Here is a 14,219-nt window from a genome sequence, read left to right on the forward strand (position 1 = left end):
AACCTCTCGTTCTTAAATGTTTGGTTGGGCCGGAAACCTGATCCAGGAAGGGTTCGGTAGGCTCTTGGGGGTGGATATGCATTTTGTGGAGCTAGGTATATAGTTTATGGGACTGGTGCACACCATTGTGCGTGGGCCGGAGGTTGGCTGTATGTTTGGGTATGGTGGATAGAAAAATGGGGGTCTAGTGATGGGTAGTAGTATTGTGGTGGGCTATATGGGGTATGAGGATAGGTTTGGTGGTGGGGTCGAGGCTGATTATAGTAATGTGATGGGACCCTAGGTCCGAACCAAGCTCCTGAATCAATCATTGCTACATCCTCTTTCTTCTTCTTTCCAATTACTCCCCTAGTTCCGCTTTGAATGGCCTGGGTGGTTGCCTTAATAGCCGAATAACTCATGATTTTGTTTGTCTTGAGCCCTTCTTCTACCATACCACCCCTCTTTACCACTTTATTGAAGGACTTACCTATAGCTGATACCAGATGACCGTAATACGTAGGTTCTAAAGCCTGCAGAAAATAATCCACCATTTCACTTTCTTTCATTGGAGAGTCAACCCTTGCTGCATGTTCTCTCCACCTAAAACCATACTTCCTAAAACTCTCATTGTGCTTTTTCTCAAGTTTTGTCAAAGATAGATGATTCGGAATAATCTCGATATTGTACTGGAAGTGACAAGCAAATGCCTGGGCTAGATCATCCCATATGTACCATCTTCTGTGATCCTGTCGAGTGTACCACTCCAGCGCCGAACCACTCAGAATTTGACTGAAATATGCCATTAGCAACTCATATTTCCTGCCAGCTCCCCTCATTTTGTTACAGAAACCTCTCAAATGCACTACTGGATCACCGTGCCTATCATACAAATCAAACTTGGGCATCTTAAACCCTGCCGACAATTGCACATCTGGAAATAGACATAGATCTTTGTAAGCCACACTTACTTGACCTCTCAACCCCCGCATGTCTCTGAATGACTGTTCCGGGCTTTTAACTTTCCTGAACATCTCCTCCTGTTCGGGATTTTTAGATGGTTTTTTGGATTCTGCGGGGAGGTCAAAATGAGGAGTGTAGGAATAGGGTTCTGGAACCTTGAAAGTGGGCTCTGGGGGGTAATACTCATTGTTGTGAGTTTGGAACAGAGGCTCACTAGAGGATCGGTGTAATGCAGCAGGTGGGGTGCCACAAAAACAGGAGTGACTGGTGGAGGAGGGTACGGAACTTGTTTGGGTGGTGGAGCTTGTGATGTATGGGAAGTGGTGCTGTGGCATTGTTGGTAGAGGGGAAAGGCCGGAGATGAGTTCACAATGGGAGGTTCCTGGGGCTGAGTTAATGGCGGGATAAAAGCAGGGTTGGCGGGCTAAACTGGCGGTGGGTGCCCTTTTGCCCATGCTTGGTACATTTCAGCCATCTACTGCTTCAGCTTATACAACTCACCTTTCAGATTAATCTCCAATTCTTCCACCTCTTTTGACGGATCGACAATACTTGTCTTAAGTTCCTGGTTGGCCATGTTCAGCTTGTTTTTGGACCGGGTGTTGTAGGAGTGAGTTACCAGAATGCCAATCAAACTAACCACCTGCCTGAACTATAATTTCATCAATAACAAACTTGTTAGCGATTAGGACTTTAACGGATAGGTAACCGCACATTTGAGGAGTGAATGCACCTAAGCAGTTAACCGTTCCTATTATGCATTTGATCGGTTGCTTGCATCATCCAGGCTTTTCCTTATTTCCATTTGCAACCTCTCTTTTCTCTCTTTTTTTCTCTTTTTCATTCTTCTTTTTTTTCCTCTTTTTCTCTTTTTCTTTTCTCTTTTTTTTTTGGTTATGATCGAATCCTATGTAGATGGCCTACGTATCATGACCCCGCATGAATCAGACCAAGTGTAGTTCTGGGGGATAAGTGTAAAAGTAAAATATTTTGGGATTTCCAAATTTTCATAAAAAGAAAATGCTTTGATTACAACGACTCAAAAACTAACAGACTCAAAAAGACACTAACAGACTTTGATGTAAAGATGAAAATACAAACTCAAAAACAAACTAACAGACTCCAACAGAAAGATGAAAATACAGACTCGAAAACAAACTAATAGACTTCAATGAAAATCACGAATACATCAATGCCTCTACTGCTCCTAGGGCCCGCGGGACATCATTCGGTCTCGCCACGGGCCTACGCGCTAAATCCCCTTGGAGGTGGTAGAGATCTTCCATTATCTGGCGGACAAAGGTCATCACACTGGCAAAGAACATGAATCTAGTCATATCCTCGCAACTACTGCACTTCATCGTGATGTATTCGGCGATCCTTCTGACTCTCTCTCTTATGACACCCTTTTCTCACAACAAACGCCCAATCTGCTGGGCCCTGGCTTCCAAAGTTTGTTCGGCTACATGATTCTGGTCTTGAAGTTGTTGCAAATCTCTTTCTAACTGTGCCATCGCTACGTAACAGCGTTCCCTTTCTGCCTTAAAATCTTTTCCTTGCTTGATCAATTTGTTCTCAAAGATAATGACCCTTTTCTTCAACCCCACAACCTCATTATCGTATTTCTCTTTTAACTATCTAACCAGGCGTGCTCGTTCTTCTGCATTCTTAGCCAATTTTGTTCGAGCCCTAGCTAGTTCACCCTCTGCTTTGTTCAAATCGAAACCATACTCACTCATCTTCTGCCTAAGGTTCTTTATAAGTTTTTCATCTTTTGTACTTCTGGTGGGATTTTCAGCTGTTGTTTTCATTTCTTGAATCTAGGCTCTAAGGGCCTCATTTTCCTTGGCTAGCTTTTTCTTTTCACCCTCATCCGCCGCGGTTTGCAAACCATTCTCGAATTGAAGATCCTTGACTTGCTTCTCTAGCTTGTTTATGGTAACCCTGTACCCATTCTCCTTGGCCAACCAAGTCCATTGTTCTTGTGATGCCTCAACAAATTCCAAAGGGATTTTGTTCATGACTGTTATTGGCAAATTTTGACTTGTGCTCATTCTGCACATTTATTAAGGTTAATAAGCAAAATCATGACTCATTTGACTCAAGAAAAGTTAATTTTCTCAAATTGTCATTTTAGAAATAAAACTCGGCCTTGCAAATACGGCCTTTCAGCACTTCCGGGGAGAAGATTTTAAGGTTGTGCTTGCTAACAGGCCAAAATGTCAAAAAAAAAAGACCAAAGGTGGCTGTTCTTGCAAAAATAGCCTTCCGGCGTCCTTTTCGGGACATTCGGCTATTTTTTACAAGAATGGTGTCACCTCACTTATTCATAACAAAGCAATAAAATTTTTGGTTCTTTTCGGGCTATTTTTGCAAAAGAGAAGTTGGATCTGATGGGGTTTACCTACGTATTCCACATTCGGTGAGAATCAAACTGGCGTAGTTCGGGCCATTTTGACAAAATAACAACCAACTCTTTTTTCTTCTTTTTTTCCTTTAAAAACACAAAAAATTTCTTTTCCTTTTTTTTCAAAATTTCGGCAGAGTTTCAGTATATTTTGGACAATGATTTTTCAAAAACAGACAATTATCTCTCTCAGTCCTCACATTGACTTCCTTTTCTCAACTTTTCCCTATAAGCCGGTTAACATGCAAATCTGAAGCAAATAAATGCACAAGTAGCAAGTAGGATGCATCAGGATGGTCTTTTCATTTCAGGTACACCTGTCCTAAGCAGACCCAACCCCTGTGTTAAGTCTCCAAAGTCAAATGCACATGATGCAAACAAACGTTCCTACTAGGGATCCGGCATGAGGCTGAGTTATTCTAGGTTTCAAAACCTAGGTCTTTGTTCTATACTAGTGTACCCGAGCGGACAACTCGAGCCGAGGAGGGGGCTACGTACCGGGAACCAAAAGGCCATCCGGCTTAGTAACTTGTCCGAGCCTCTTTTTTATTTCAAGGTATGACACTAACAGAATAGGGAGTCACGACTAGCGAGCACATCCCCGAAGATGAGAAGAGAAGGTTTCGTAGCAGTTTATATACAGTTCAGATAACATCAAAGCGGTAAAAGCAACATTTAGCACATTAGGCTTAAACTTGTAATAGAATCAGATAATAGATAAAGTCAAATATAACAATTCATCTAAGCTCAAATTCTGAACCCTGAACCAGAGATTCTGGGTTTGGTCCCCAACAGAGTCGCCAGAGCTGTCACACCTCATTTTTCCTAAACCCACAAGAAAGGGTATAAGAGAGTTTTTTCCAACTTAAAGTGACAATCGAAACGGGTTTTATTTGTTTAAAGATTCAGAGTCGCCACTTGGGATAATTTAGGGTGTCCCAAGTCACCGGTTCAAATCCTGAATCGAGGAAAGATTGACTCTGTTTTACAGTCCGCGAACACAGAAATCCGGGTAAGAAATTCTGTTAACCCGGGAGAAGGAGTTAGGCATTCCCGAATTCTGTGGCTCTAGCACGGTCGCTCAACTGTTATATTTGGCCTATTTACTTGATTTTAATATATGTTTTAGCCTATGGTTCAATTTTAACTTTATAACCACTTTTATTTAAATATTTTTTAGGAAGATTCAATGTCACATAAAACGCGTCTTGAATCACGTCACATAAATGCACCCGCGGTCCACGACACATTTTATTTAATGTTGTTGAGATTTGAATTTGGGTCACATAAATGCACATCCGAATTTAGGAAAGTAACTTAAATTACGCGCCTAAAGCACTGTTTAATACCTAAATTCGAGATCAATCATGAAAGTTTAAAAATTATGGAAATGGTTTTTGGTGGTCAATTTACTAACTAAATTAAACTGGGTTTACTAATTAAAATGAAGATGATACCAATCTCGCAGTTCTTAACTTAAATCAAATCTTCACCGAATTTTCCGAGATATTCTGTGTTTGAATCAGTGACTTCGGAATCCCAAAATAGTTTTTGCTCATAGGTTAAAATCAACAACTAATCAATGAACGAAATATTTACATCACGTGCTGGGCTAGAAAAGACAAATAATTAAATCACTAAATCGATAATTAAACTAAAAAATACTTGAATAATCACAATTTGCTACAATTATAACCATAAGACAATATCACAATGACAGCTATTCTGAAAAATAACTTTTCTAAATCAACGTTCCTTCTTTAAATCATTACGGCAAATAGCTATTCTAGCAAATGTGGCTAATGGATTTCGATTCAACTCATGCCAAACCCTATAGCTAGCCATAGAAATTTGGATCTATCAACTGTATACAAAGAAAACTATGAAACCGATGCACTATGTAATTCTGCAATTAGAGTGTTGTATTGGCTTCTTCAGAGAGGACTTCGACCAACTGGTGGCCAAATCCATCCATCCGCCATATCTCGATGCCATTTTAAGCACAAATCATCAGTTAAACAATAACAACCTAAAGAGTGTGAGGAACTGATTAACGCTACACTTTAGCAAGTTAAATTAGTTTCAACAGACGCAGAACAAAGACCAACAAAGAATGAACACTAAACAGTTTAAAGCACACTGAATGTATGGAACCAACCATGAACAGCACAAAATCAAGTAAGACATTTGAACCATACCAGTAAAGCAAACATCCATATATCTATAAGGTATCAGTATTGAGCAAACAGACTACACATATGGTGAAGTATGTAAAACATCAGTTTACAATTATCCCTTCAAGTTTATGACTATAAGATAGGAACAAAACGTACTTTAGTGCAAAAATTAACTAGAGAAGATAAGTAAGGGCCCTGAAACTAGATGATGAGACCCAGAATTCCAGCAAAGGAAACAAACAGCAGCAGATGTTTTCCAACAATTGACACAGCCTCTAAATAGAAAATATGAAAACTTCACCCCTCGAACTCGAACAGCAGCTTTCAAAAGCGACGAGCTTTACTTAAGTCAACTTCACTTGAACGAAAACCAGAGAAGGAAAATGGAACCCTTTTTTTTAAAATTTCAGATTTCTGAAGCAACTAAGAACAAACGAAAAACTAGAGAAATTTTAGCATTTTTCTTTTAGAATCGAGAAGAAGACGGAAATAATAAAACCTAAGAAAACTCAGAACAAAACCTCTACTTTTTCTTCCTCTGATTTTTTTTACCTCCGAATTCTCCAAAATTCTCCTCCTCAAATCTCTGAAAACCTCACTATATATACTCGATTCTCGAAGCTTCTCACCTCTTCTCCAAGAAATCTCCAAATTTTATCCCAAAATCTGAAAAAACATCAAACCCAACCTCACATGGAACGAAACTTGGACAAATGGAAGGCGTGGATATGATTTCTCACATCTAACCGCTCCCATTTACCCGAGATTCATCTCCCGAAATCAAGAGCGCGTGAAAAATGGCTAAATGCTGAAAATATTCTGCCAGAGACGGTTATGCCACGTTGAAGAGAGAGGAGGAGACCATGTGCGTTGAGTTTGGGGGACGAACTCGTCTGAAAACTCAGACGAGTTGAGCGAGTAGAAACGGGCTTGGGGGAATAGCAGCGGCATTTTGGGTTCTTCACAAATTAGGGTTCTAATTGCCTTTGTGTTATAATTAGAATTGTCTAGTAAAGGGGGGAAACGAGGCGGGTCATGGTTAGGCGGGTTTGGGTGTTAGTTGGGTTGATCCTACCAGGCTGGGCATGTTTAGTGGCGTTGGGCTCAGCTTTGGGGTGGAGAATTGGCCCAATTGGCTCCTTTTTTCTTTAAAAAAAATTCAGCCCCTTTTTCCTTTCAAACTTTCTTCCTTTTTTCTTTTCTTTAATTAATAAAATCCTAACTTAAATTCTAATATGCAAATTAAACTCATTATCTACTATGGTATTCAAAAATTAATTACTCCTAGATTAGCAAAAGAAATTGCTAATTTAAAACAAAAAAGCTAAAAATGCAAAAATAAGCCATTTTTTGTGATTTTTATTTTTTTTAATAAATCAACTAACTTACTAATTAACCTATAATGTAAAATAAGTCCTAAATGTAAATGCGTGATATTTTTGTTTTTTTTTATGATTTAAATAAAATACATGCACAGACAAATGCAAACAATAACAAAAATGCTACGAAAATCCACGAAATTGCAAATAGTGGAAAAAGTTATTTTGTTTTGAATTTGTGGAGTAATTCATACAGGACAAAAATCACGTGCTCACACTAGTTTCGTCTCCTATGCAATTAAATGAAGCGAAAAAGTACTTCCACATCTTTATTTTGGGATGAAGAAGACATTGTGAGAAATACTTCTAATGAAAAACCTAATGCGACAAAAATTAGGAAAGCTCAAAACTCAAAACCATGTAGGGGTTGGCTTAGCTTAATAGATCATTCAATGTGTGGGTAATAGGCTACTTGCTAGCTGTTAGATTAGTTGGCTCTTGATGGGAACACGCATTAACAGCAGGAGCAAATAGTTATGATCACTTAGCACGCAATATAGACAATACATAATCACAGATTATAATCGAACATAAAATCGATACTTATCTCTTGAAGTGTAACCGTGATCCCAAAAAGAGCCTCCAAGCAAGAGCGAAACCGTCCAGGAAATCATCCTCTAGTTCCACAGTCTTCTGCTGTGTGATCCAAATAATATCTGAAATTGGCAAAACTCTTGTGGGCGAGTTTCTCCTAGGAAAATCGTAAAGTAAAAATTATCCCCTCCTTATGGAATAAGGGCAACTTCGTCTATGACCCTGTTTCCTAGACCAACCCTTGGCTCGAAGTTCCCCTACTATGTTATCATCTAACCATGAGGGGTAAAAGTATGAGTGACCCGCATGATATCGGTCCGGCTCGATGGTATCCTTTTCCATGATAATCTTCAAAGTCCAGATATGTTGTGCTTCATTCTTATATGGGATGACGTCACCCTGAAAATTAGCTATGAAGTGAATCATTTTAGCGACTCGTGGTATGACATGTCTCCTGCCTGCCTATCTCATAACCCTGAGGGGAGCATATGCTTATATGCCCTTTAACCCAATCAACACCAAGTGTGGAACATCCCTAGATCTGATGATGAACTCATCGGTGGGGAGCCACTCGAACATCCACTAAACCTGGTCCTCAATTAACTTGTTGAAAATCTACACCCATCCTACAGCATCCTTAGGTTGAGCAAACATGTCCGAAATATAAGTCATTCTTTTAGGGTGATGGAAAGCTATGTGATCATTCCATAGCCTTCGTGGAAACTCTTGGTGGTATTAACCCCTTTAGAGATACTCTAACAACCAACCTTGTAACAGCAAATTGCAACAGTCAAAGAATTTGAACCCCTTCTGACAGTGTTGCAAGGCCCAGTACATATCTGCAATGATCATAGGGACAATGTTATATATTTGCCCCTCGATCCCGTCCATCAAAGTTTTGGCTACCATGGCCAGCCTGGTATGGATTCTATCCCCTTAGATCGGGAATACCAGCATGCCCAAGAAACACACAATGAACACGAAGACCCTATGATGAATCCAACCCAAGGAGGTGATTGAGAACTTATCATCAAAATATGGTAAGAGATACTGTGACTGTATCTTTCATAGAGGAAGTTGAAAGGTATGTAGGAGTTTTTCAAGCACTCCAAGTCATCATTTTTCTTCAGCCCCATCATCTTAAGGAATCCTCTAGCGGTGTGATTTTTAGGTGCTAATAAACTAGGACTATCCCAAGGCAACCCAGCAAATCCCCCTATTTCTTCCAAAGGAGGGGTCATTTCTATGTCCCCAAAGCGGAACACAACCTTTCCTTATCCCAAAACATGGTGGCAGCCTCGATTAACATTTTGTTTGGCTGAAGATCCAATAGAGAAGGCAAATTTCCTAAGACTCGTTTCACATGACTTTGGTCACTTTAAGGATAATCCCTCCACCAATATAGCAAAAGTGAAGGTATGCTACCGACCATGCCGAATCTGGGGACTTCGTGCCTCATTTTCTGCTAAACAAAAGGTGGTTAGGCCCTTTCCCCCTCTAGATTCGTCTATTTATACAACAATGATTAGCATATTGCCACTTATTTCTCTAAATTAATGCACACAATCGTGATCATGTCCGTTGGGATTATGGAAAACCAGATGGACTTTTGGGTGAGGCTTGTCTTAAAGGGTTATTATGTGGACAACATATTAACCCGGCTAGGTTTGACCATGATGCATGTACAATTAATCAGAGTAAGGTTGCTATAGAGGTCTTGACTAGGACCCTCAAGCGGACAACTTGAGGGGGAAAGGCACGGAACCGTCGAACGCACCGTTGATCGACTAGTTTTACCGCAAATACGCCTTTTCGAATTTAAATGGTGATATATAGGAGAGCGCAAACACTCATCAAGCGTTGCTTATAGGATTGATTACGCACGAGTTGAATAGGATGTTGAGAATGATTTATGCAACAATAAATAACATGTTGTCAAGTATTTGCATGTTTAAAAATGATAAATGCAGTATTTAAATAATTAAAAGACAGTTACAAAAGAAAAAAAGGAGATAAGTCAGTTTCAGGAAATAATCATAAATGCTTGAGAAATAAGCAATTAAATCCAAGTAAAAGGGAAAAGGGAGAGGGTGCACATGTATTAACAGAATAAAGCATGTTTAAGACTAATTCACAAAAACAAGTTCGTTATGGTAAGAGACTAAAATATCCCCAGCAGAGTCGCCATGCTGTCGCGCCCCTTTTTCCTCGTGGAGTCCGGGTTTCGACATTCATTGGGAACAACTCGTTTCTTTTTGGAAATTGGGTATTTGAATTTGAAGAGTCGTCACCTAACGGATTTAAGGTGCGTTAGGGCACCTAGAGCAAATAACTCATGAAAACCGATTTGCATTACCAGAGATTCGGCAAGGGCTCGAAATAATCTTGAGGGAAAGGTATTAGGCACCCCTCGCAGCCCACAATGGTAGGTCCCAACCGAACATAATTGTGTTAATTAGTCACTTAACAGATAGGCAGTCGAAGCACACATGTGCAAATAAAGGAAGTTTAATATATAGGAAGTCTAAGCACACATATGCAAATAAAAGAAGTCTAAGTACGCATATGTAAATAAAGGAAGTCTAAGCACACATATGTAAATAAGGTAAGGGAAGTCCTAGGTTTGTTAGCCAGTAGGATCACATCTGTACAATATCCTGTAAGCCTTTCTCAAATAGAGGGATTACACGTGGCATTAGCGCACAGGTCATCATATCCTTCACTACCCAATTACCCTCCCCTTGGTCATAGCCTAAAGTGTTCTAGCCATCTTAAGACGTATCTTATGCATGCAATACCCGTCCCTTTAATTATATAATCCAGAGGTATTTAGGACTTCTAGTTAAGGTGGATCTAGACTCTCCTACAATAATTAAAAGGAGAAAACTCTAGGCGACATACAAAACATATAGGACTGGACGAAAGATAGAACAATTAGAAGGCTCACATTTTACCCCCACAAATAGAACAAGTACGTGCACGTCTCAAGCAATAGATTTTTAGACAGTTAAGAAAGGCCCTAGAACAGGATATCTAGGCGAGCATGACAAGCAGGGACTATGCAATATTGAGTTAAGGCAAAAGTGTTAAAGACCTAATCAGCTTGCCTATTGATTTTAGGATCTGTTGAATCTAGGCAGTTCACAAATAAGCACAGCATAATTTCTAGCTTTTATAAGATTTAATTACCTACAAGCTTGCCTAGGCAGAGATACCCTATAAACAAACTGTCTAAATGTAAAACAGATCAATTTATAACAAATAGTTTTGGAACTTATTAAGTCATATAGGCATGTTGGTCTAGGTGCTGAACATTACATAGCTGGTTTACATACATTAAACCCTAGAACGTGATATCTAGGTGTTGAGATTGCTTTTAAAATAGGATAGTTACTGATTTATGCGATGTAGACATGGTTTTAAAGCGAATGCAATAACAGTTCTAAAGCAGGATCTCTAATGCACAAGATGAATGTTGATACCTAATTTTTCCCTGTATATTATTAATATGCAAAATACTCTCAAAATAGCATGTATGTGCATATATAAGTATGTCCCAAGGTTTTATTATTTTTCTCTTAATTTTTAAAGATTTTTAAATCAATTTATTGCCCTATTTTATCAAGAAAAACCTAGTAATTATCCCCAAAATTATCATTTTGGATGATTCATTTATTGGATTCTTATATTTATATTAAAATATAGCTATAATAATTTTTTCATATTTTTACAAATTTATTTAGTATTTTTAAAGCTAAATTGCATATAATTGCAATATTGGCCTCTTTCAAGATTTAATTGTAATTATATTTATTAAATCGACTCCAGTATTTTTAATTTGATAATTATGCATTATTAATCATTTTAGTACCTTTAATTTATTTCTAGAAATTATTTTACTATTTTTTATAAAATAAATAAGGAAAATGGCTATTTAAATGTTAGCCCATTTGCATTTCAATTTTAGCCAGATTTGACACCCCAATTTTAAATCCAATTACCCAGCCCAAATCCTAAATCTACCCGACCCACAACCCTTTAAAATAACCCACCTGGTTTCCCCTTCAGTCCAGGTCGTTGGTCAAAATGATCAACGGCCACCCTTAACCCCTTCCTTTTTTAACCCGACATAACCCCTAAACCTAATCATTTCCCTTATGTAGCCGCCCTTGAATCCCCCCCTTTTTCCTAGTTCTCTCTCAAGCTCCCCTCAAACCCTAGCCGCCTCCCTTCGCTTCCACCCTAAAACACCAGAATCCATGGCTTCCAAGGCCACTGAAGTCCTATACTGGCCTCCTATAACTCCTACACGCCTGGTTACTATAGTTTCAAGGCCTGACCCTGAAGAAGCTTCGCCCAAACTTTGTTCGATTTGAGTTATATGGCCGTCTTCGTCCTTGCTCCGGCCAGCCATGGCTATTCGAGCCTGATCTCGACTTTTCCTGCTTAGATCAATGACTTTCCAAGCCTTTCTCACCATCTAGGTTCTTTTGAAACCGTAACTTTTGAGGTTCTTCTGATTTCTTTAGATCTGTTCTAGATCTATGTTTTCCCTAAACTTTCAAATGCTTTCTCAAAGTTTCTTTCAAAACTCTGCTTTCAAAACCTTTATCTTTTCCGATTTAGGGTTTTGGCGAGATATTTAGAAGTCTCTCTGATCTTTAGCATGTTCTACTATGTTTCTTATGTTGTTCTTCTACTATGTTTCTTATGTTGATTCTTCTACTGTGTTTCTTTATGTTAAAGTCTTAAATTCTTTCTTAGGGTTTCTGATTTTATTTTCTTTGTTGATATTTTTGCCTGATTCTCTTGTCTTTCACCTCTACACTGGATTGATGGCAAAAACCCTAAGATTTGGGGTTCATTTGAGTTCTGATATTATTTGCTATGTGATTTGTTTATTCCTCATCTCCGAACTTGTTTGGTTTCAAAACCCTAATTTCTTTGGACCTATTTGAGTTTCTGAAGTTGTTTCATCCGTTGCTCGACTGAATTTCAAAATCTTTTGTTTCTTTATATGATTCTGAATCCCTGCTAAACTCTTTTAAGGACTTTCTACTGGACCCTTTGCATGCTATTTGATACTCTCTCCTTTCTCCATTGCTGAGTTACTAAAACTGACCTATGTGACTACTATATTCCTATAGTCCACTACTTACTGATTTTGCAATTGCATGACACTTTTCTTTGTCCTAAATTCAACCTTGCATGCCTAATACTTGTGTGCTCTTTATATATGCTGAGCTTCTCCTCTAAAATGACTTTCAATTTTTGACTGATTTCAGACTTCCTTGTGTAAGTTTGATTGATTCTTTCCTTGTTTTACTAATTCCCCTATTTCTTGGTTTGATTTGAAAATTTTCCTTAGCCTTTCTGACTTGTTTTATTCATGAACCAGTAATTTTGAATCTTTGACTCCTTGATTTACTATGTACATATTGATTCTTACCTTATTTGTTTAACCGTGTATTTCAAAGATCCTTCCCTTAATTAAACTCCTATGTATTTACCCCTAATTGTCTACTTTGCACAAGATGTTTATTTGATCTCTTTCCTTAAATGATTTATGTTCATTACCGTTTAAGTTTGAACTCCTTAATTAAAGGAAGTTCTTCTACTGATTGATTTTAATTGGTACATGGTTATTTTCTTGCCTTATTCTCTGCCTGTTTTCAAACTATAAATACCATGCTCTTTCATTGACACAAACACACGAACACTCTTAGTTTTCTGAACTCACACTCACATTCAAAAGGCACTCTCTCTCTCTTGTTACTTGTACTGTGGCCTGTTTTCTTTCAAGTATTGCTACTGCTGTATTTTGCTCCTTTGAAACTGGTATGTCCTGATTAAGGTTTTCAGCAACCACAACAATGTGTTTATTCAATACCTTCACTTGCATGTCTGCCTATTGCTTATGTTTAGTTCGGAATTTACTTTAGCATGCTGTAATTTCCTTCCTATTATGAATCTCAAACCCCCTACCCTAATGTGTTTGATGCTAATGGTTTGTTTGAGGCATGGTAGTATTAAGTATTATTGTCTATGGCTCAAACATGATTCCTCTGGAATCATAATGTCACTATCATATGTTGTGTATTCTTGTTGATTTGTAAGTATAACAGCACTCTCTATTGCTATGCATGCCCAGAATTAGCTAAATGTCTAAGCACATGGACTCTTTGCAACTTCCCTATTCTTTTGAACCTATTTTGTGTACTTGTTTGTAGCTATTTCCCTCTCCTTCACCCCTTTAGAACTATGTTCCTCACTTGCACTCTCTCTTAGACTTTAAGTTCTTTAAGTTCTGCCCCCTCTTGTGAGCCTTGCCTTGGGACCCTTTGAGCTCCCTCTGAACTTGGACACTTGAGGGATGGCCCTTCCACACTGCACTTATCCCCATTCTGATAATGCAATTTGGGTGTGAGCATTGCCCGGAGTCCCATTGAGGCTCTTAGGGAACTTTGACACACTCAAATTGGAGAAAAGCTTTGGATCAATGGTCTTTGAGTTGGGTCTATCATGTAACTCAGAGAGGAAGTCAGAATCAGGCTTCATCTAGTTGTACTTTTTTTTCTTTTCCTGATGTAATTTTATTAATTCTGGTTTGTAATAATTTGTAAGAAACATTTGGGGCTGGTTAGTGAAAAAGGGTGGGTAACTATGTATGCAAAGGTTAGAAATCATGACTATAGGACTACTATATTCCTGTATATTCAACCTCACTTAGAAATCATGTCTATAGGATTCTGCATATTCAAACTTCACTTAGAAATCATG

Source organism: Nicotiana tabacum, chromosome 22 (assembly GCF_000715075.1).
Source record: "Nicotiana tabacum cultivar K326 chromosome 22, ASM71507v2, whole genome shotgun sequence".
Taxonomy (NCBI): Eukaryota; Viridiplantae; Streptophyta; class Magnoliopsida; order Solanales; family Solanaceae; genus Nicotiana; species Nicotiana tabacum.